Source organism: Symphalangus syndactylus, chromosome 14, assembly GCF_028878055.3.
Source record: "Symphalangus syndactylus isolate Jambi chromosome 14, NHGRI_mSymSyn1-v2.1_pri, whole genome shotgun sequence".
In the NCBI taxonomy this organism is placed as follows: Eukaryota; Metazoa; Chordata; class Mammalia; order Primates; family Hylobatidae; genus Symphalangus; species Symphalangus syndactylus.
This window is the reverse complement of record NC_072436.2, coordinates 92,375,697-92,398,453: the sequence shown is the minus strand read 5'-3', so window position 1 is coordinate 92,398,453 and position 22,757 is coordinate 92,375,697. Positions and strand designations below refer to the sequence as shown.

The following is a 22,757-nucleotide window of genomic DNA, read 5'->3' as shown; positions in this document are numbered from 1 at the left end:
CTGGCCAGCTGTAGCAACGATCAATGTGGCTCAACTACACTCAAGAGTATCCCATCTTTAGGACAAAGGACAGTCAATCTTGAGCCATTCTGAACTGATTATCATACTCCTAAGTATCATTGATTTCATTTGGCATTTTCAGTGAAGATGTGGGCTTTTTATTTATCTCTGGAATTTTCCATCCAGAGTATTTGGGTTTACTTATAGCAAAAAAAAAAAAAAAAAAAAAAAAAAAATCATTTAAAAACAGTGTGTTTCTCAAACATCAGAGCAAAATGCATCATGTACTCAAGATGGTGACTTTTAAATTTTTTCGATTTCATTTTAACTATTGTTGAAGCCATCCACTGGGAGATTTTATGGTTTTCGAAAAAACAGCCGGGCGCGGTGGCTCACGCTTGTAATCCCAGCACTTTGGGAGGCCGAGGCGGGCGGATCACGAGGTCAGGAGATCGAGACCACGGTGAAACCCCGTCTCTACTAAAAATACAAAAAGAAATTAGCCGGGCGTAGTGGCGGGCGCCTGTAGTCCCAGCTACTCGGAGAGGCCGAGGCAGGAGAATGGCGTGAACCCGGGAGGCGGAGCTTGCAGTGAGCTGAGATTGCGCCACTGCACTCCAGCCTGGGCGACAGAGCGAGACTCCGTCTCAAAAAAAAAAAAAAAAAACAAAACATACATATATATATATAATATAAAATATATATATATAATATATATATAATATAAAATATATATATATAATATATATACAAAAAATATATATATTTTTTGAGATGGAGTCTCTCTCTGTTGCCTAAGCTGGAGTGCAGTGTTACTATCTTGGCTCACTGCAACCTCTGCCTCCTGGGTTCAGGTGATTCTTCTGCCTTAGCCTCCTGAGTAGCTGGTATTATAGGCACCTGCCACCATGCCCTGCTAATTTTCATATTTTTAGTAGAGATGGGGTTTCACCATGTTGACCAGGCTGGTCTTGAGCTCCTGACCTCAGGTGATCTGCCTGCCTCAGCCTCCCAAAGTGCTGGGATTACAGGCATGAGCCACAGTGCCCAGCAAAAAAGCTGTAGTTTGAATGAGTGTTATAACGTAAACAGAGATTTGCTGTTGCCAAGTTTTGAGAGAGGAATGTTCCTACGAAGCATTTAGTTCTCAGCGTGTTCCTCCCCTTGGATGTATATTAAATGATCCTGACAGCTTCAGCTGACGTGAGTTTTGAGGAATTCCAAGCTAATCTATCAGGTCGTATCTACAGATACTTTGGGGATCTCTTGTTAAACAGTTGGGAAGTTCTAAATATTTCCATGAAAAAGTTGCCAGGAAAGAGCAATCTGCTAATAAAAAGGAGAATGACATAGTTTGAGGGTCTACTTATTGTAAAGCAAGAGAAAGAACAGTACTGGAGTAAAATGAGGTCACAGCTGTGATGAACGGCTGTGGTGGCTTAGCTATTGAGGCCAGGCTAAGCTGTTTACCACCAGATTTTGATACAAAGGGACACTACCAGAAAGGATCCTTTGGAAATACGTGGTGGAGTTGCAAGAAATAAATCTTCATTCATGAAACTGGCAACCTTTGGGGCAATGCTGACTCACACAGAGGAGGAAGGCCTGTCCTTTGCAAAAGACAAAATGGTTTGCAACCAACTGTATTTAGTCTTTAGAAAATTATGGGCCTCCTTGCTTTGCAGAAGGGTCAGAGTTTCCAAAAGAGATTTCTTTCACCAGGTGGCTACCCACTAATAAAGGCCATACTGCTTCTTTCAAAGATGACAGAATTTAAAAGGTGCATCAGAACTCTGTAAATGCAATGATGATTACTGTTTGTCAAATATGTCGTTGCTTCCTGCATGAGTCCTGTCTCCAGTTAGCTGTGGCAGTTTCTGAGATGAGCTGGCCTCTGTGGAAGACCCACTGGTGAAAGGTGGGCTGGACACAGGACCAAAAAGGTTCAATTTAGGGGTTCAACTTGGGGACCCCAAAATGCCTGCAGTCAAAGCATGAGGACAACAAAGAGTTGCCACTTCTCTTTTTCTTCCCTTCCTCCTCCTCCTGCTTTCTGTGTCCTTCTTGCTCCACTTCTCTCAGCTCCTTACCAGAAGCCTGACTTAGGGGTCCAGTACCTGTCTGTTTCCATGGAACAATTTCTGACAAGTTAACCAGCCAGTCAGTTGACTTCCTATTCCCTAGGCTCAATTGCCCTTCCTCAACTCAACCATTACTGGAAGGTAGCTGGAGGAAATGAGAAGCTGAGGAGAAACCAGTGCTTTTTTCTGTGTAGGATATATTAAGCATAAGCACAATTAGTAGTTTTATCTGTGAATAAAAGTATCCTAAATGGATCCTGGCTGTGTGATTTCAGGCTTTCGAGGAGTGCCCTCTTGGAATGTCAAGTTTCATTCCTTAAAGCCCTGAGGGCAGGTTCTTAACACTGGCTGGGGGTCAAATAGGGTACTGACTATATTTCCATTTCACCAGGGAACTCCAAGGTCAAAAACAAGGCTACACCTGACAGAACATTTAAAAAAGAATTACACTGCTATGCAAATACAAGGAAGTGTTCACTCATTTTCACCAACTCTGGGTGCACTGCCTATGAGTTAGCTCAGCTCTTCAAGGAAATTTATGATTAAAAAAAAATTCATTGCCTTTCCACCTTCCAGCATAGTACTTCAAGTTGAGATGCTCACCGGGGCCTCCTAACCCCTCTCTTTGGATGCAACCCCTTTCTTCCCAGGTAGTCCATTCTGCAGGACTGTTAAAACAGTATTTCTTATTTGCCATTTCGAATCCTGAAGGATTCACTGGGTGCCTACTGTACACCTTCGCTTGAAAACTTTCAGAGATTTCCTGTATTCTGCTTCATGCCCAGCTCCACCTTCCCATCTAAACATTGCCCACTACTCCTCCTAAGCCTTCCAGTCTTGCCAACCTCCAAAGCACCATGCCATGGAGCCTAAAATGCCCTCTTCTCTCCCCTCTGAGCCTGTTCAAACTCAGCTTAGTCTCTCGTCCTGGGTTTTGGTGTCCCTCCAGGGTAAAGGGGTGGGGAGGGTGCCTTCATTCTGACTGGCTCCTAGTGAGGCAGCCCCACTTGAGGAAGAGGCTGAGATGCCAAGTGACTTGCCTAGAGTCATTTGCCAGCAGGTGATGGAATAGGGACTACGACCCACCCTGCAGCCTCTCCTGGGAGGACAACGCCCCTTCTCCCTCTCCATGCACTCTTGAGGCAGCACAGAGGAGGCGTCTGGACGCGTTTACCTCTTCCCCACCCCCCACAGCTTGGCCCTCACTAAGCTATCTTGTGTCCTTCCTCCTGCTGTGATTGATTCGCCCAGGAAGGTGGAGCTTCATCTTTACCTTTCAAAAGTAATTCTTTAGTTCTCCTAATTACAAGGTGGGGGTTGGGAGGGGGGTGAGGCGGGGGGTACAAAACAAAACAAAACTCCATGAAGCAACTTTGAAAGCACGACAGCAAAGGCCCTCCATCATCCCCACCCAGAGGTGAGGACAAGGTCTGGGGGTGCTGGGTGGCTTCAGACCTTCCAAGGGTCCAAGGTATCTGCTTCAAGAGGGCATCGAAACGTAACTCATATACTTACCCCTCCCCGCCCCCCGACTTTTGCAGGAGGGAGCGCTCTCCCCTCCTCTGGGAGGCTGGAGACTCGGGGACAGAAGATGCGCTGGAGGGAAGAGAATGGAGCGTCGGACACCAGAAAAACTTTGGGGGATTCGGGGTGAGAAAGAAGGCGTGAAGAGAGAAGGGAGGCTCAGCAGGGGAGGAGGGGCGGGGGCTGGAGCGGGAGGAGTCACTGCGCTGCGGCCGCCCCTCCCCGCCCTCCACTCGGCGGCCCCGGGCCCTCCTCCCCCTCCTCTTCCTCCTCCTCCTGGTGTGGATGGCTGCGGCCAGAATCGGAGCCCCAACCGCGCTGCCGGTGAGTGACCAGCCCCGGGGGACAGAGACGGGAGGCCTGGGACCCCCCTCTCCAGGGTGGGGCCTCCCGCCGTCTCTGGGAAAGTTTGCGGGCGCCCCGGGACGCGGGCATCTCCAGGGCCGCTCGGCGCCTCCCCATCTCCCCGCGCCCGCCCTGGCCGCCCCCAGGGGCGCCCTGGGGCCCGCAGAGGGGTGGCCCCCGGCAGGGACTCCTCGGCTTCCCTCTGTTCTGAGACTGCTGCTGGGACCGGGGTCCGACTCTAAAGAGAAAACTCAAACAGCAAAAAAAGGAATATCGACTCAGTTCCGTGGGCGGGGGCCGGGGCTCGTTCTCACCCGCGCGCGGTCCCTCGACCTCTCGGACCCGGGCCACCAGCTCTGCGCCGTTCACGCCTCCCTCGGGGCCTCTGTGTCTCTCTCCCGCTCCCGGACTCCCTCCTCCTTCTGACTGCTGTTATTTGGGCTGCTGCCCCTCGCCGCTCCCTGGTACCTCAGCTCGGACCTCAGCCGGTGCCTGCAGCCCGGAGTCCCCTCCTGCCCTGGAAGGCAAGGAGTCAGGCCACGGGGCCACAGCCGCGGGGGCCACCACACTGGCCCAAATATTTCCTGCAGGTATGACCATTCACTGGGTATTGGGGTTGGGTCCCTTGGACCCACAAACTGAACCTCGTGGGTACAGGGAAAAATCAAAATATATTCCTCCTTAGGATTGTACTGCTTCTGTTGGTTTGGCATCTTTTTATTTTTAACTCTTCTAACTGTGCTTTCTTCGAATAATAATGATACTTCATGTAATTAGCGTTTCTAATATCTAAAGACAGAAGAAGGAAGAAAATAAACAAACGGAAGAGAGAGAATGCTTGCTAAAAATACTCATTTTTTACTTCAATCCACACTCGACTGTTTTCCTGGGAGATAAAAGTTCAGTGTAGCTTGTTTTCAGACTAACCGCAAACACGACTACAGCCTCCTCCAGGCTAGAAGTTTTAATTTGCCTGACATGCACCACACTGTTTGTTGGTATTCCCAGCCTGGCATTCCCGTCTGCATAGCTCTAGTCTCCCTCCCAACTCCCCCACCCCCACTTTCTTTCTTATAAAAGGGAGCTGTGAAAACAAGGCAATGGGAGAGGCTCAAACGAGCTGGACCACATAATAAAAACAGCCCTACTTATTTTAATCCTGAAGCTGTGGACTCCCCTGGACTCTGATTGGGTGGAAGAAATGTTTAGTTCATTTGTGTGGTTTTTCTGTCAGTAGTTATTATGGTTGAATCAGTGTTTCCATGACAGGCTTGCTTCTCTGGGCACGATGGGGAGCCTGTTAATTCTCGGATGGGTCTGGACAGATCAAGTCTGCAGTCTGGAGAGATTTTTCAGGGCTTGACCTGGGCTGATATTGCAAACCTCTGCACACTCACTCAGAACCAGAGCAGCCGGGAGCAGCCTGAGCTGGAGTTTTCTTCCACATGATATGGGAAGAAAAAGCTCTACCAAGGAGTGAACTGTGTGAGCATGGTTGCTGGGGGATGTTGAATGTTTTACGTTTTCAGGAAGAACACACTTCTCAAAACTTTAGCCATTCCTGTTTCTATACAAACAATAAATGTGGTTGTAACAAATGTAGTAGATCAGATTCTGAACAACCCCTTAAAAAACAGGTCCAAGTATTGAACCATTTGGAAATACAGATTTTATTTGAATTCTACTGCAAATAAAAGGGTTTATGTTAAAAAGGATGTAATTCACTTCTCTCCACTGATTCAGTTTGACAGTTCCCCATTGGTATGAATCAGTTAGGTTTTATTGTGGTCTCAAAACATCATTAAGGTAGGGCATGGGGGCTCATGCCTGTAATCCCAGCACTTTGGGAGGCTGGGGCGGGCAGATCACTTGAGGTCAGGAGTTCGAGACCAGCCTGGCCAACCTGATGAAACCCCGTCTCTATTAAAAATACAAAAGCTAGCTGGGCCAGGTGGCGGGAACCTGTAATTCCCAGCTACTCGGGAGGTTGAGGCAGAAGAATCGTTTGAACCTGGGAGGTGGAGGTTGCAGTGAGCCGAGATCGCACCACTGCACTCCATCCTGGGTGACAGAGCAAGACTCTGTCTAAAAAAACAAAAACAAAAAAAAACAATAATTGATAGGCAAGTGTTGTGACTGTGATTTCCATTCAAAAAGTAAGTCCAAAAAAAGAAAAAACCAAAAAAAAAAGTAAGTCCATAAATTCTGAGCTTGTTTGGCCCTGTTGCTTAGAAAAACAATGTACTGTGCTCAGATAAAAATCTTCAGTCTCTTCCTCTTCCTGAGAATTTTTAATAGTGCATTTAATATCCTGTAAGTCAACCTTATACTGTTTAGAGAAAAGTTGCCTTTCTGCTTTGTCCAGCTTTTGCACTACCTCATGAAATATTGTTAGACTGGATGATTTGCCATGGGCACAAGAGTCTGCCCAGCAGTCCGAGGAGAGGCTGGGGATGTAATGAAGGCCACGGGGCCTGGACCTAAGGAGCAGGTGGTCTGTATGGTGAGATGAAGGCTACATCCCCAGACAGCCACAGAAAGCAGCCACTGATCATCTGGACAGGTCAGATGAGTTAGAAATATCAATACATGAAGTGTGGGACCAATGGAGAGCAAGGAAGGCAGAGGTGGTTAAGAAGCAAAATGATACAAATAAATAAAAAAGGAAAAGGCCAGGCACAGCGGCTCGTGCCTGTGAAGTGCTAGGTGTGGTGATTCATGCCTATAACCCTAGCAGTGTGGTAAGTGGAGGCCAGAGGATCACTTGAGGCTAGGAGTTAAGACCAGACTGGGCAACAAAGTGAGACCCCATCTCTTAAAAAAAAAAGATGGGCCGGGCGCGGTGGTTTCCACCTGTAATCCCAGCACTTGGGGAGGCCGAGGCGGGCAGATCATGAAGTTGGGAGTTCGAGACCAGCCTGGCCAACATAGTGAAACCCCGTCTCTACTAAAAATACAAAAATTAGGTGGGCATGGTGGCGGGCACCTATAATCCCACCTACTCGGGAGGCTGAGGCAGGAGAATCATTTGAACCTGGGAGGCGGAGGTTACAGTGAGCTGAGACTGCGCCACTGCACTTCAACCTGGGCGACAGAGCGAGACTCAGTCTCAGAAAAGAAAAGAAAAAAAAAAAAGATGTAGGCCGGGCTCAGTGGCTCATGCCTGTAATCCCAACATTTTGGGAGGCCACGGCGGGTGGATCGCCTGAGGTCAGAAGTTCAATACCAGCCTGGCCAGCATGATGAAACCCTGTCTCTACTAAAAATATAGAAAATTAGCTGGGTATGGTGGCAGGCACCTATAATCTCAGCTACTCGGGAGGCTGAGGCAGGAGAATCGCTTGAACCTGGGAGATGGAGGTTTCAGGGAGCCAAGATCATGCCACTGCACTTGAGCCTGGGCAACGAGAGCAAAACTCTGTCTCAAGAAAAAAAAAAAAAAGAGAAAAAAGATGTAAAATAACCCAAAGGAATACTCTGTGGCCTTTTAAAATCATGTTGTATAAGAATGTTGAATTACATAGGACTTTTTTTTTTTTTTGAGACAAAGTTTTGCTCTCGTTGCCCAGGCTGGAGTGCAATGGCGTGATCTCGGCTTATCGCAACCTCTGCCTCCTGGGTTCAAGCGATTCTCCTGCCTCAGCCACCCAAGTACCTGGGATTACAGGCATGTGCCACCACGCCCAGCTAATTTTGTATTTTTAGTAGAGATGGGGTTTCTCCATGTTGGTCAGGCTGGTCTCGAACTCCCGACCTCAGGTGATCTGCCCGCCTCAGCCTCTCAAAGTGCTGGGATTACAGGTGTGAGCCACTGCGCCCAGCCTGGGGTTAATTTTTAAAAGCGAGTTATAAAATAGAAAGCACTATAATTTTACTCTTTGAAAATACATCCAGAAAATACTGGAATTATGTGCATCAAAATGGATGGCGAGAGTATAGCTGTTTTTTTATTTTCTTCGTACTTGCATTTCTCAACTTTTATAGTAATAATAGCTAACATTTACTGAGAACTAAGCACTTACATATGGTACTTCATTTGAAAACTCTTTGAGGTAAATATTACTATTATTTTCATTATGAAGTTTCAGAAACTAGAACCAGAAGGGTAACTCATCCAAGGTCACACAGCCACTAAGTGCTGGAATCAAGTGTTGAATTCAGGTCGGTGGCTAAAGTCTATGCATCTCTATCACTACTGTCTACCATCTCCCTGCACATGTATTATTATTATTATTTTAATTATAAGGAATAAATAGAAAAGGAAAGGGAAAATGTTTCATGCTTTAGTAAGAACCGATGGGCACAGTGGCTCATGCCTATAATCTCAGCACTTTGGGAGGCTGAGGTGGAAGGATCACTTGAGCCCAGGAGTTCAAGTCTAAGTGGCACGAATTAGTCAGTCATGGTTGCACATGCCTGAGTCCCAAGTACTCAGGAGCTGACCTGGGAGGATCACCTGAACCTAGGAGATGGAGGCTTCAGTGAGCTATGGTCACGCTACTGCACTCCAGCCTCGGCAACAGAGCGAGACCCTGTCTCCTAAGGGGGGGTGGGGGGGGAAGACAAACAAAAACAAAAACACACTGATACGTAAAATGTAAAATGCCTCCCATCTCTTCCAGCTCCCCCAGTCACTTCTCTTTAGAAGTCTTTGGTAACTGCTCCAGATTTAGAGGTAGCTCACCCCTTCCTTGCAAACCAGTTCTACTCACAAGAAGAAGCCAGAATTCCATGGAGACTTCCTGGCCAGCCTGGAATTCCAGGAAACTTATGGGGTTCTGGAGCAGTCCTCAGTACAAGGCAAGATTTTTAAAGTAGATCAGGCAAATTATGTCTTCAGAGCTCGGCAGATTACAGGGTGTCATTGTTCTTTGCAGAGTCAGGAGAGTGTGATGGGTAGAAAGACCCAGGGAAAGCACCCAGGCTCAAATGTACCTGTGTGTTACATGGAATGTCAGGTTAAGTCAAGGGTTTACCATGGAATAAGAAAGAGAAAAAAAAAACCTCATTGCTGGATGCTTGTTACTATGAAAACACAACAATAAATTATCTTTCGAAAGCTTGCCTATGTGGATGATCCCATGCATTGGTGAGTTTGACTGATTGGGTGAGACGGAAATATTTAGTGTGAGTGATTCTGGGGAGAGCTCTGGGAAAAAATGCCCACATCCTGTACTACCATGTCCCCTCACAGGCGAGCAGCTCCTGGGGGTCACTCATCCATTCTCTTTGTGGAAGGTACCTTGAGATCCCCAGAAGGATCAGCATTCTTAGAGCCCCTGGCCCATCACATGACAAACATGCCTTAAGAAGAAGGCTTTCAGCTGGGCGCGGTGGCTCATGCCTGTAATCTCAGTACTTTGGAAGGCCGATGCGGGGGGATCACCTGAGGTCAGGACAAGAAGTCTGATCACAAATGATTGTCATTATATTATAATCTGCCTTCTCCCTGGTAGCTTTTAAAATTTTCTCTAAAATGTTCCACAGGCTTGTCTAGGTATAGATTTAGAAAATTTTATCCTACCCAGCAGTCAGTGAGCATTTGTGATTACACAAATTTGTGTAGCTGGGCACGGTGGTTCATGCCTGTAATCTCAGCACTTTGGGAGGCTGAGGCGGGCTGATCGCTTGAGCTCAGGAGTTTGAGAGCAGCCTGAGCAACAAGGATGAGACCCTGCCTCTACAAAAAATATAAAAATTAGCTGGGCGTGGTGGTGTGCCCTGTGGTCCCAGCTACTTGGGAGGCTGAGATGGGAGGATCACTTGAGCTGGGGAGGCAGAGGTTCCAATGAGCTGAGATCAGGCCACTGCACCCCAGCCTGGGTGACAGAGCGACACCCTGTCTCAAAAAATAAATCAAAAAACCTAAAAAACAAATTTGTGAGGATTTGTGATTACCCAGTAAGCTGTGTGACCTTGGGCAAGTTGCCAATTTCTCTCAGTCTCCTCATCTATGCAATATAAATAATGATAGTATCTATTACAAAGACATTGTGAAGCGAAAGTGCATGAAAATGTTAGAATAGGCCGGGTGTGGTGGCTCACACCTGTAATCCCAGCACTTTGGGAGGCCAAGGTGGGCAGATCACCTGAGGTAAAAGTTCGAGACCAGCCTGGCCAACATGGTAAAACCACATCTTTACTAAAAATACAAAAATTAGCCGAGCGTGGTGGTGGGTGCCTATAATCCCAGCTACTCGGGAGGTTGAGGCTGAAGAATAGCTTGAACCTGGGAGACGGAGGTTGCAGTGAGCCGAGATCATGCCATTGCACTCCAGCCTGGGTGACAGAGTGAGATGCCATCTTAAAAAAAAAAAAAAAAAAAAGAAAATGTTAGAATAGTACCTGCTATATAAGGAAGAACACAAAAATTGTTAGCTATTATTACTTTTTTATTTTTTCAGAATTTCTGGGCCATCTTGGATTTGACCAATTTATATAAATGTTAGTTTGTCTAGTTGCACACACACAGAAAATCCTGTTGAGATTCTCTTTGAAATTGCATTCAATTAATACTGACATCTTTACAATGCTGGCTCTTCCTATCTTCTCCTTTTATTCAGGTGAATGATTACTGGTGATTTCCCCTATAAATGTCTTCCACAACTTTTGCTGTATTTATTTCTTACAGGTTTGGTTGATATTTTAAACAATATCTTTTGTCCTAGTATATTCTCTAGTTTACTTGCTGGCCCATAGAAACAAACGTTGTTGATTTTTGAATTTTGTTTCTTTACCCAGCATCCCAGCTGATTCTCTTATTAGTTCTAATAGTCTGCATATAGATAATTCTTGAATTTTCTATATAGACAATCATAAAACAACGATAATTTATCTTTTCCATTTCTGTGACTCCTACATCTTTTTCTTACCTTATTGCATTGGGGTAGATGGTCCAGTACAGTGTTCAATAGAACTGTGATGACAGGCACCCTTGTCTTCTTACTGTCTTTAACTTTAACTGCTCTTAAAGTTTCTCCATTAAGCGTGAAGTTTGCTTAAGGTTTCAGTAGATAGTCTTTATTAAATTAAGAACTTTGCTCTATTCTTAATATTTTTTAACAAGGTAAAAATTATATCATGACAGTATAGATTTTACTTAATGCTTTAACATCTTTTTCATAACTATATGAGATGATCATTTTTTCTTGATATTACATTGTGATGAGTGTATTAATTATGTTGAAACATGTGTACATAAATATACATATACAGGTATATTATTCTGTAGGGAATCAGCTGCTAGTATTTTACTTAGGATTTTTGCAAATGTTTATAAGTGAAGTTGTTCTAGAATTTTCTTTTTAAAATATTGGTCTGGCTGGGTGTGGTGGCTCACGCCTGTAATCCCAGCACTTTGGGAGGCCGAGGTGAGTGGATCACCTGAGGTCAGGAGTTCAAGACCAGCCTGGCCAACATGGCGAAACCCTGTCTCTAGTAAAAATGCCAAATATTAGCCAGGCGTGGTGGCATGCACCTGTAATCCCAGCTACTCAGGAGGCTGAGGCACGAAAATCGCTTGAACCCGGGAGGTGGAGATTGCAGTGTGCTGAGATTGTACCACTGCACTCCAGACTGGGCGACAGAACAAGACTGCATCTCAAAAAAAAGAAAAAGAAAAAGAAAGGAAAAAAAAGAAAATTGTTCTTATATTGTTTGGTATCAAGCTTGTATTGGCCCTATAAAGTAATCATAAGTATATGTCTTTCTTTTTCTTTTTTTTTTTTGAGACGGAGTCTTGCTCTGTTTCCCAGGCTAGAGTACAGTGGCATGATCTTGGCTCACTGCAACCTCCGACTCCTGGGTTCAAGCAATTCTCTCACCTCAGCCTCCTTAGTAGCTGGGATTACAGGCACGTGCCACTATGTGGGCCCAGCTAATTTTTTGTATTTTTAGTAGAGACGGAATTTCACCGTGTTAGCCAGGATGGTCTTGAACTCCTGCTCTCATGATATACCCGCCTCGGCCTCCCAAAGTGCTGAGATTACAGGCATGAGCCACCATGGCTGGCTGGCATATATGTTTTTCTTAACTAGTTTGTAAGAGATAAAGATTATCTGTTTCTTAAAATTTGGTAAAACTCATTACGAAATCATCTGAACCACTTATAAAGGGCATATGGGTCAAGTTTTTGGTGATTCAGTTTCATAAATGATTAATGATGAATTTAGGTTTCCTATTCCTTCTTGATTCAGTTTTGATAATTTAGTTTAGATGATCCATTCATGTGTTCTTAGGCTTCTTAGCATAGTTATTCGTAATTTTCTCTTAGGGTTTTATAAATATTGCTTCTATCTTTTTTGTTTTTTAATTTTTTAATTACCTTTCCTATGGTGCTGAGAATCTAGCTTATATTTCTTATTTATTTAAGACAGAGTCTCACTCTGTTGCCCAGGCTGGAGTGAGTCGTGCGATCTCGGCTCACTGCAACCTCTACTTCCAGGGTTCAAACAATTCTGTTGCCTCAGCCTCCCGAGTTGCTGGGATTACAGGTGTGCGCCACCACACCCAGCTATTTTTTTTTGTATTTTCTGTAGAGATGCAGTTTTGCCATGTTGGCCAGGCTGGTCTTGAACTTCTGGCCTCAAGTGATCTGCCTGCCTCAGCCTCCCAAAATGCTTGAATTACAGGGATGAGCCACTGCTCTTGGCCTATTTATTTATTTTTTAGAGACAGGATCTTGCTGTGTCACCCACTGCTGGAGTGCAGCGGCACCATCATAGCTCACTGCAGCCTCAAACTCCTGGGCTCAAGCTATCCTCTTGCCTCAGCCTCCCTAGTAGCTGAGACTACAGGTGCGCACCACTATGCCCAGCTAAGTTTTGTATTTTTTGTAGAGATGGGGTCTTGCTATGTTAACCAGACTGGTCTGAAACTCCTGTCCTTAAGTGATCCTCTTGCCTCAGTCTTTGAAAGTGTTGGGATCACAGGCATGAGCCACTACTCCTTGCCCTTTTTTTATTCTTAATATTGTTTATTTGTGCCAACTCTCTTTTTCTTTATTAACATAGAGGTCTACTACTTAATCTTTTCAAATAAACAGCTTGTTCTTATCTATATTTTTTATTTTTCATTATTTTTACTTTTATGTACATTTCCTCTGTTTCTAGCTACTTGAATTCATGCCTAGCTTACTTTTTGTTTTTCAGTAAATTTATTTGAATCTATAAATTTACCTCTAAATACTGCTTTAGCTACATCATATGAGTTTTAACCCATGTGTGCTGTTATGATATATGTTTTCTTTTTTGAGATGGAGATGGAGTCTTGCTCTGTCACCCAGGCTGGAGTGCAGTGGTGTGATCTTGGCTCACTGCAACCTCTACCTCCTGGGTTCAAGCGATCATCCTGCCTCAGCCTCCTCAGTAGCTGGGACTACAGGGGCATGACACCACACCAGGCTAATTTTTGTATTTTTAGTAGAGATGGGGTTTCACCAGGTTGGCCAGGCTGGTCTTGAACTCCCAACCTCAGGTGATCCACCTGCCTTGGCCTCCAGAGTGCTGGGATTACAGGCATGAGCTACCTTGCCTGGCCCTTTTTTTTTTTCTTTTTTGAGACAGGGTCTCAGTCTGTTGCCCAGGGTGGACTGGAATGAAGTCGTGTGATCATGGCTTACTGGCTCACTGCAGCCTCGACCTCCTCGGCTCAAAGTCATCCTCCAGCCTCAGCCCCCACAAGCAGATGGAACTACAGGCATGCACCACCACGCCTGGCTAATTTTGGTGTTTTTGTAGAGACGGGGTTTCACCATGTTGCCCAGGCTGGTCTTGAGCTCCTGGGCTCAAACGATCCACAGGCCTCAGCTTTCTAAAGTGCTGGGATTACAGGCGTGAGCCACTGTATACATTTAACCTTATTTCTTGCATGTACTATAAGCCTGATTTCAAATTTTATAGGCCACTCATTTTCTACTCTTTGCCCAAGCAGATGACAAGCTTTCTGGCTGTTTTCTCAGATTAGTAAATGATGTTCCTCTAGACCTATTTCACATATGGAGCAGGTTTTTATGACCTCCAGCTTTTTCTAAGTACCTCACTAACAGCTCATGGTGTAAGGTGACCATCTCCTGGACCCCCTCACTGCATGTATGGTCATTAAAGCCCCAGCTCCCAGCTATTCAGGCCTCTTGCTGCTGTGGATTTCTCTATGAGCCCCTTGGCCTCAGCTTCCATGCATTGACCTAACTTTCACTTCTCTCTATTTCTGGTACCTGGAGATTTCTACTTTATCTAGATTTTAGATGATATTTTTGTTATCATATTTTTGTTCAGTGTTTTGAAGTGTTTGGATGGGAGGATGTGGTGTTATGATATATACTAGTTTTTGTCCGTGGTTCTTGGCTCATAACACCCCACAGCCCTTGTTACAGTTTTTGTTGTTATAATATTGGATGTGTCAGGCCTCAGAGGCAGCCCTCTGACCTTCTGCCCTCGTTTCACTTACCCCAAGGCAGGACTCTAATGTTCCGCCTGTGAGAGTGTTGCACCCAATGCCCTGGAGGAAGGAATGCTGACATTGTGAAGCTTCCATAAAAACTCAGGAGGACTGGGTTCATGGAGCTTCTGAATAGCTGAACACAGGGAGGTTCCTGGGGGATGGTGCACCCAGGCAGAGCATGGAAGGGCTGTGCCCCTTTCCTCATACTGCCCTACACATCCCCTCATCTGTATCTTTCCCAGTATTCTTTATAGTAAACTTCTTAGTAAAGTTACTAAGTAACTTTCCCTGAGTTCTGTGAGCTGCTCCAGCAAATTCGCTGAACCCAAAGACGTTGCTCTTGAGCCTCCACTTAAAGTGGGTCAGTCAGAAGTTCCTGAGGCTCAGACTTGTGACTGGCATGTGGGGAGGCGCAGTCTTGGGAACTGAGCCCTCAGCCTATGAGATCTGACACTATCTCAGAGTAGATTGTTCATTAGAAGACAACCAGCTGGTGTCTGTTGCTTGGTGTATTTGGAAAAAGCCCCCACACATTTGGTCACAAAAAGTCTTCTTCTGTGTTGGTTATTATTATGGTGTGAGAGTAGAGGAAAAACATGGTTAGAGAGTTTTTCCTATACAGAGGGATATTTCTACCCAATCCGTCATACTGACAGGTTCTTAACTCCTAATTTAAAAGTTTATTTTGGGCTGGGCACAGTGGCTCACGCCTGTAATCCCAGAACTTTGGGAGGCTGAGGCGGGCAGATCGCTTGAGGTTGGGGAGTTTAAGACCAGCCTGGCCAACATGGTGAAACCCTGTCTTTACGAAAAATACAAAAATTAGCTGGGCATGGTGTTGTATGCCTATAATCCCAGCACTGAGGAGGCTGAGGCGGGAGAGTCACTTGAACCTAGGCTGGGGTGGAGGTTGAAGTAAGCTGAGATCCTGCTACTGCACCCTGGCCTGGGAGACAGAGTGAGACTCCATCTCAAAAAAAAAAAAAATTATTTTGTTATATATAAAATAGAATACAGCGAAGTAGGCCGGGTGCAGTGGCTCACACCTGTAATCCCAGCACTCTGGGAGGCTAAGGCGGGCGGATCACTTGAGATCAGGACTTCGAGACCAGCCTGACCAACATGGTGAAACCCCGTCTCTACTAAAAAAAAAAAAAAAAATTAGTCAGGCATGGTGGTGCACGCCTGTAGTCCCAGCTACTTGGGAGGCTGAGGCAGGAGAATCACTTGAACCTAGGAGATGGAGGTTATAGTGAGCCGAGATTGCACCATTGCACTCCATCCTGGGTGACAAGAGTGAAACTTCGTCTCAAAAAAAAAAACACACACACACACACACACAAACAGAATACAGCAAAGTAAATACATGTACATTGGCTCCTGCATGTGAAATCTCCTGCTAATCTCCTGCTACTAAGAGAATGCGGCAGAGAAGAATTCTGAATAAATAATACCGTGTGCCACTGCCACCATCTGGAACCCTGCACCCTTACTGTGGTGTCTCACTCTCATCTGGCCAATGTTTTCAGTCCAGAAGAGATCTGAATTTCCCAGCCATGCTGCTCCAGTCCCTAAATGCTGTCCTTTAGATTCTCTATAGTAGATCGAAACCTCATGCTCAACTAGCATCTTAACTCACATCTATGTTGAAAAGAAAAAACATGTGGAAAAGTTCCTGTTATCCTTGGATATGAAGATGATGTTCTGTTTCTGCTGGGCATGCATGTGTACGTGTGTCTCTAACAGTGCAGAGGTTTACATTGAGCAATTGATTCTTTACTTGTGGCTGATTCCATCTCTGGGAATGTTGATCAATATCAGTGGAGCCTATTAATAATGCTGAAAGCAGTCTACACAAAGATATTTTCCCATAGCCCTTGGCCTTCTCCTCTAGCCCTTTTAACAGCTTTATCAGTGTCTCTCTATCAGTGACAATGGGAAAGAAATGGGCTTTGGAGTCAAGCAGATCTGGGTTTGAATCCAAGCTTTGCCACTAATTGGATATGTGGCCTTTGGCAAGTTACTTAACACCTCTGAGTCTAAATTGTCTTCTTTATAAAACAGTAATAACAAAATCCACCTCAAAAGGTTGTTCTGAAGATCAAGTGAGATAACTGGAAATAATATAACCTTATTATAAGCATTATGTTAATGCTCACAAATGTTAGTTTCCTCCCATTATCTCCACTCTCCTACTCTTATTCTTTCAAAGTAGAATTGTGCTTCAGGAGGTCTAATCAGGCTAGGCGTGGTGGCTCAAGCCTATAATTCCAGCACTTTGGGAGGCTTAGGTGGGTGGATCACTTGAGGCCAGGAGTTCAAGATCAGCCTGGCCAACAATGGCAAAACCCTATCTCTACAAAAATACAAAAATTAGCCAGACATGGTGGCGCATGCGTGTAATCCCAGCTACTCAGGAGGCTGAGGCACAAGGATTGCTTGAGCCTGGGAGGTGGAGGTTGCAGTGAGCCAATATCGCACCAATGCACTCCAGCCTGGGCAACAGAGTGAGACTCTGTCTCAAAAAAAAAAAAAAAAAGAAGGTCTAATCAGAGACACTTTTGGGGAGTGGCCATGGTTACTCCTAATATCTTGACTTTTTTTTTTTTTTTTTTTGAGATAGAGTCTCACTTTGTTGCCCAGGCTGGAGTGCAGTGGCACGATCTCCACTCACTGTAACCTCTGCTTCCCGGGTTTAAGCGATTCTCCTGCCTCAGCCTCCTGAGTAGCTGGGATTACAGGCACCCGCTACCATGCCCAGCTAATTTTTGTATTTCTAGTAGAGATGGGGTTTCACCATGTTGGCCAGGCTGATCTCAAACTCCTGACATCAGGTGAGCCGCCTGCCTCGGCCTCCCAAAGTGCTGGGATTACATGTGTGAGCCATTGCACCTGGCCATATCTTGATTTTTTTGGTAATCAATTTAGATTTATTTTGGGTGAATTTCCTGAAACTTTTTGGACAGTCAGTTTATTTTGCTTCTGTACCAGCTGTTATAGCCCTCCCAGCCTATTGCTGGATCTTTCTATAGAGTAGCTATGTTGTTACTTAAGAACCATGTCCCTCTTAACCAGAAATATCTCTTTGCCTCATTTGTTGGTGCTCCTGCCTTTTAGGAGATAAAAACTCTTTATTTCATTTTTAAAGATAACTTTTTATTTTTGTTTTTTTTTTTGAGATGGAGTCTTGCTCTATCACCCAGGCTGGAGTGCAGTGGTGGGATCTCGGCTCACTGCAACCTTTGCCTCCTGGGTTCAAGCAATTTTCCTGCCTCAGCCTCCCAAGTAGCTGGGACTATAGGCATACACCACCACGCCTAGCTAATGTTTGTATTTTTAGTAGAGATGGGGTTTCTCCATGTTGACCAGGCTGGTTTTGAACTCCTGGCCTCAGGTGATCTGCCCGCCTCGGCCCCCCAAAGTTTTGGGATTACAGGCGTGAGCCACTGCTCCTGACAACGATAACATTTTAAATGAAAAGACCCCAGAGAGACTATGTAACATGTAAATATAAGCTAGATCCATTTCTGGGACTAGGTTTTCCCAGGAGGGATCATGAAGTCCCCAAGTGATTGAGGAGTAGGTGGGGGTAGGGAATCAACAACGGGTGGCTGGAGGAGATAGAAGAACTGAAGGTATCTTTTTGAGAATTTTACAAGACCTAAAATCTGCCTGTTTTACAACAGTCATTTATCTGGGCCCTGTGGAATCTGTATTTGGCTCAGAGCATGTTGCTTTTTGCAAGTGTCTAATCAGAAATAATAATGATGATAGCTATGACTATTCTTTTTTTTTTTTCTCTGGATTGTGTGTGTGTGTGTGTGTCTGTCTAGATCTCTGATCATGACTTCTTAAGTAGAGGAAAAGACTATCATGAAAATAAAACATAATTGGATTTATGGATTTGCCTTCATGTAAATATTTGTGGCTCAGAGCACAAAAATAGCTTTTCCATTGCAGAGCTAAGTCAGGAGTTTCATGAGAAATTGAGCATTGATGATCTAATTTAAAACAGCTATGGTCCAGAAAGTCAGATTAAGGGCTGATGCATTGGCCTCTGTTTATACCTTTGAATGTTTTCTTCCTGGCTTATGGTAACTCATATTCAGGGACAGTTTGGAGGGATGATAAGGCCATAAGTTTTTTTTTGTTTGTTTTCGTTTTTTTGTTTTGTTTTGTTTTGTTTTTTTGAGACAGTCTTGCTCTGTTGCTTAGGCTGGAATGAAATGGCATGATCTTGGCTCACTGCAACCTCTGCCTCCCGGGTTCAAGCAAACCTCCTGCTTTAGCCTCCCGAGTAGCTGAGATTACAGGCACCCACCACCATGCCTGGCTAGTTTTTCTATTTTTAGTAGAAACGGGGGTTTCACCATGCTGGCCAGGCTTGTCTTGAACTCCTGACCTCAAGTGATCCACCTGCCTTGGCCTCCCAAAGTGCTGGGATTACAGGTGTAAGCCACTGAGCCCGGCCATAAGGTTTGAGACTACAAACCTTGTTTTTGTTGGCCTCAGTTTAGTGTTAACACGAACGTAGAGAAAAATTTTAATCTCAATCTTTTGCAAGCAGGAATCCCTCCTAGTGCAGCTCCAGGTCTGTTGCTCATTTGTGGCTTGAGGCAGAGCCTTATACATTTTGTGAAAATCCCGGTGACTCTTGTTTGTCTTGGCTTCAGCAGAAGGTGCCTAGTTGAGGTCATTCTTAGTAGAACACTGGTGGTCAGGTGCTGCTGATTTTCAGAAAAAATTACCTTGTTTAAAAAAATGTGATCAGGCTTTCCTGGGAATTGTCTGCTAGGCCCGGACTTGCCTAGGTCAACGTTTTTATTCAGTAAGGCAGAAAATTGTCGTTTTAGGCATCTGACATCATCTTTATCAATCATCTGACTATAAACTCCAAGTGAGAATGGCTTTATAACACACGTGATGGGGTTTTGCCAGCTTTCAACAGCCCCTGCTTGTCGGTATTGGCCTCCTCCTCACCCACATATTCCCATCTCTGCCAGATGTTCTGACTTCACTGCTCACATGTGTGCACTCGCACAGGCGCACAGAGCCCGGCCAGCCATGTGTCCCTGCTACAAACTCCTGCCCCTAGCGGCTGGCTTGCTGTCTAACCAGAGGGGCCATCTTGCCATGATTCTATCAAGGGCTGCCTCAGTCACTCTCTGCCTTTGGAGACGGAGACACAGAGAATCTCCTCACCAGACAGGCACTGGCTCCTTTAGTGGTTTCCTCATCTGCCTGTGCTCCTCACTCTCCATGGCTATGTATCACCTAGTTCCTTTAACCTTATCCTTCCTGGAACTTTTCTGTTTGTCTTCTGATTTGTTACTTTGCTTGGACTTGACTTCTCATTCCTTCCCGGCACTGACCTCACTCTGTTTAGGACTTCTCTACCTCCACTCCTTTGTGATGTATGTGGCTCATGCATTCAGCCCCCACTTAATGAGCAGCTGCTCTGTTTCAGGTACCTACATATCACAATTGGTCGTGATGCTAAGGCTGACATTACTTTCTGGGGCCACCAAGTCACTGTGGAGAATGATGAGGGTGATGTTGCTGTTCTACAAAGCTTTGGGGAAATTTCCCCATGCCATGAGAGATGTATATGAAAAACAATTCTTTCTCTCCTCTTATATTTCATACTTAAAAAATAAATGTGTAGGGGCAGAGTTGTCAGGTTTCAACCCTCATGTCTTACCTGAGTTCCTGCCATAGCCTCCTAGCTGACATTCTTGCCGTTGGCCTTGCCATCCTCCGGTCTGTCCTTCACTCTTTCTAAAATTCTGATTTGACCCCTTTTATTGTCTCTTTTAAGTCTTTTCACTGCATCCTCATTTTCTTTTGGGTAAAATCAAGCTCTATCATGAGACAGAATGGCCTCTTCGACCTCACTTGCCTGTAATTCTCTCCCTGTGTCACCTGCATTAACTTCTGGCTCCAGCTTGGCTGTCTCCCTGCAGTCAGGCTCTCTCCTGCCTCCCTGTCTTTGCACACACACTCAGCTCTGTGCACTCTGTTCTGCCTGAGCATATCAGCCTTCAAGATTTAGCTCTGAAGCTCATGTTTCCATGAGGTCTTTGGAGTTCTCCAGGACCTGCAGCTTTGTCTCCCCATCACAGTTATGGACACTTGCCACCATCATTCCTGCCAATCTTGATTAGGCATCTGGCTTTGTGTCACACAGAACACTGGATTTGGTTTTATCATATGAACAAAGTACTTCAGAATTGTCTCCTAGACAGAAAATGCCCTAAGCTAAAGGACTATGATGTGTTTTTACTTGCAGCAGTGTGTAGCATAGTTTTAAGAGTTCTCAGTTATTGCTATTGCTGTTGAATGAATGCATGGAAGAATTATTATTTTTAGAGATGGGGGGTCTTGCTATGTTGCCCAGTCTGGTCTCAAACTCCTGGCCTCAAGCAATCGTCCTGCTTTGGCCTCCCAAAGTGCGGGGATTACAGGTATGAGCTGCTGTGCCTGGCCATACAAGAATCAATTCACACACACCTTTCACCACACTGCATTAACACAAGACATAGGTCCCAATGGGCAGCTTACTTCAAATCTTACTGAGAATATTTACAAAGCACATAGTAGGTGCTTAGTGAGTTTCCGTTGAGTCAAATAAAGAATGAATGCAGATCCACACAAACTATGGAAAATTTACTCCAAAATATACTCAGAAGAGAGGCATAATGTAACGTTACTTCCTTTTAACTACAGTATAAAGAATATGGGGCTGGAAAATAAGATTAGAGCTCATGTTTATCTTCTCAGCTGTGTTACTCCAAATGAATCAGCTGATCTCTCTGGACTCTTATTTCCTCATCTCTCAAATGAAGTGTTAGAAAAGATAATATTTAATGCTCATTGAACATTCTAACTTAAATCATTATTAGGCTTAAAGTCAAATGACCAGTGCTTTACATTAAGTGGCACGAATTTGGGACTCTGATTTTTAGGCCTCACCATGGAGCGTGTTCATGACAGGCCCTTAGCACTGGGCAGAACTGCAAAGATGAGACCAAGAGATGGACCAGCGTTTGCCTAAAGTGAGGCAGGAGGCCAATACCTAGTTGTTAAGCAAACACAGAGCTACAGGGCATGGCCAGGATGAGAAGCCCTGAGGTGGGGACAGCAGTCAGTGTCCCATGGCAGTGTGGGGTCAAAGCTGGCCTGAGATCACCAGGAAACAAGTGTGAAAGTGGGCTGGGCAGTGTGCTTTCAGGGATATGCTGAAAATGTGCCCTGCTCTCAGGGAAGACTTCCAGAAATCTCAGTGCAAGCCGTCAATGCCAGCTGTTTGTCTCAAGTTATCTGAAGGATGGCTAAGTGAAAGTGTTTAGATTTAGTTGATGTCTCCCGGAGCATAGATAGAAGCCAGGAGGAGGTTAATTTGTGGTTAATAGGAAGGAGAAGAGTTTAATCTTGTCTACATGATAATGAGATGAACTCACTTATACAGTAATGAGGTCTCCTTCATTGGAAGAGTTTACGCAGCACAGGGTAATTCCTCATCAGGGACGTTGTATTAGGGATTCCTGAATTGTGAGGGTTGGACTAGATGTGTTTTAAAGTTTTTTTCTGCTTATCACGTCCTTACCAATTCAACTCTAGGTAAACACTTTCAGATCCCGTAGCCCTTCCGTTTGTGAAATGATCTCAGCATGCCCTTATGTCCTGGTGACCAGCCTTTGGTGACTCTTTAGTCTTTGACTGTCCCCCTTAAAGTGGAGCTCCTTGAATGGGACCTCATGTGCCAGGATGTGGCTTGGCCAGGGCCTTTCTAGGGACATGACACAATTTTTACAGGTAGTGGACTTCATTTATTATTTCCTCATCTATTTTTCTCGCCCTGAGCTGAGCTGTAAAAGCACATAGCATTGAGCCTCGGCTGCTTCTGGTACATGCTTAAGCCACCTCAGGTGATGGGAGACTCCCTTTCCTTCCATTCCACTTTTGTCTGCTGGGGACCCTGGGGTAAATGTAATCTAGACACTGACTCTGAGGCTCTGTACTAGGAACTTCCATGGCATTCCATTCTTGCTTTCTCAAGAGCCTCATAGTTTACCACAAATGCTTGCTTTCTCTGTCTTTTGTTTCTTTTCTTCTTTCATTTTTCTTTTTTTCTTGAGACAAGTCTCCCTCTGTCGCCCAGGCTGGAGTGCAGTGGCGCGATCTCGGCTCACTGAAGCCTCCACCTCCCGGATTCAAGTGATTCTCAAGCCCAAGTCTCCAGAGTAACTGGGATTACAGGCGTACACCAGGATGCTCGCCTAATTTTTGCATTTTTAGTAGATATGGGGGTTTCACCATGTTGCCCAGGCTGGTCTTGAACTACTGACCTCAGGTGATCTGCCTGCC

The 22,757-nt window shown here is 45.0% G+C and overlaps 1 protein-coding gene across 2 annotated transcripts in view; it reads left to right on the top strand.

The window, feature by feature from the left end:
- Positions 1-731: 731 nt before the first annotated feature.
- STON1 (stonin 1) overlaps positions 732-22,757 on the top strand; it is a 68,791-nt gene continuing 46,765 nt past the window's right edge. The window contains exons 1-3 of one of the 2 annotated variants that reach the window (XM_055241987.2): positions 732-3,363; positions 3,623-3,929; positions 4,424-4,540. The gene's annotated coding sequence lies outside the window, so the exon portion shown is untranslated. The remainder of the gene's footprint in view (positions 3,364-3,622; positions 3,930-4,423; positions 4,541-22,757) is intronic. The other variant, XM_055241986.2, reaches the window with a different exon arrangement.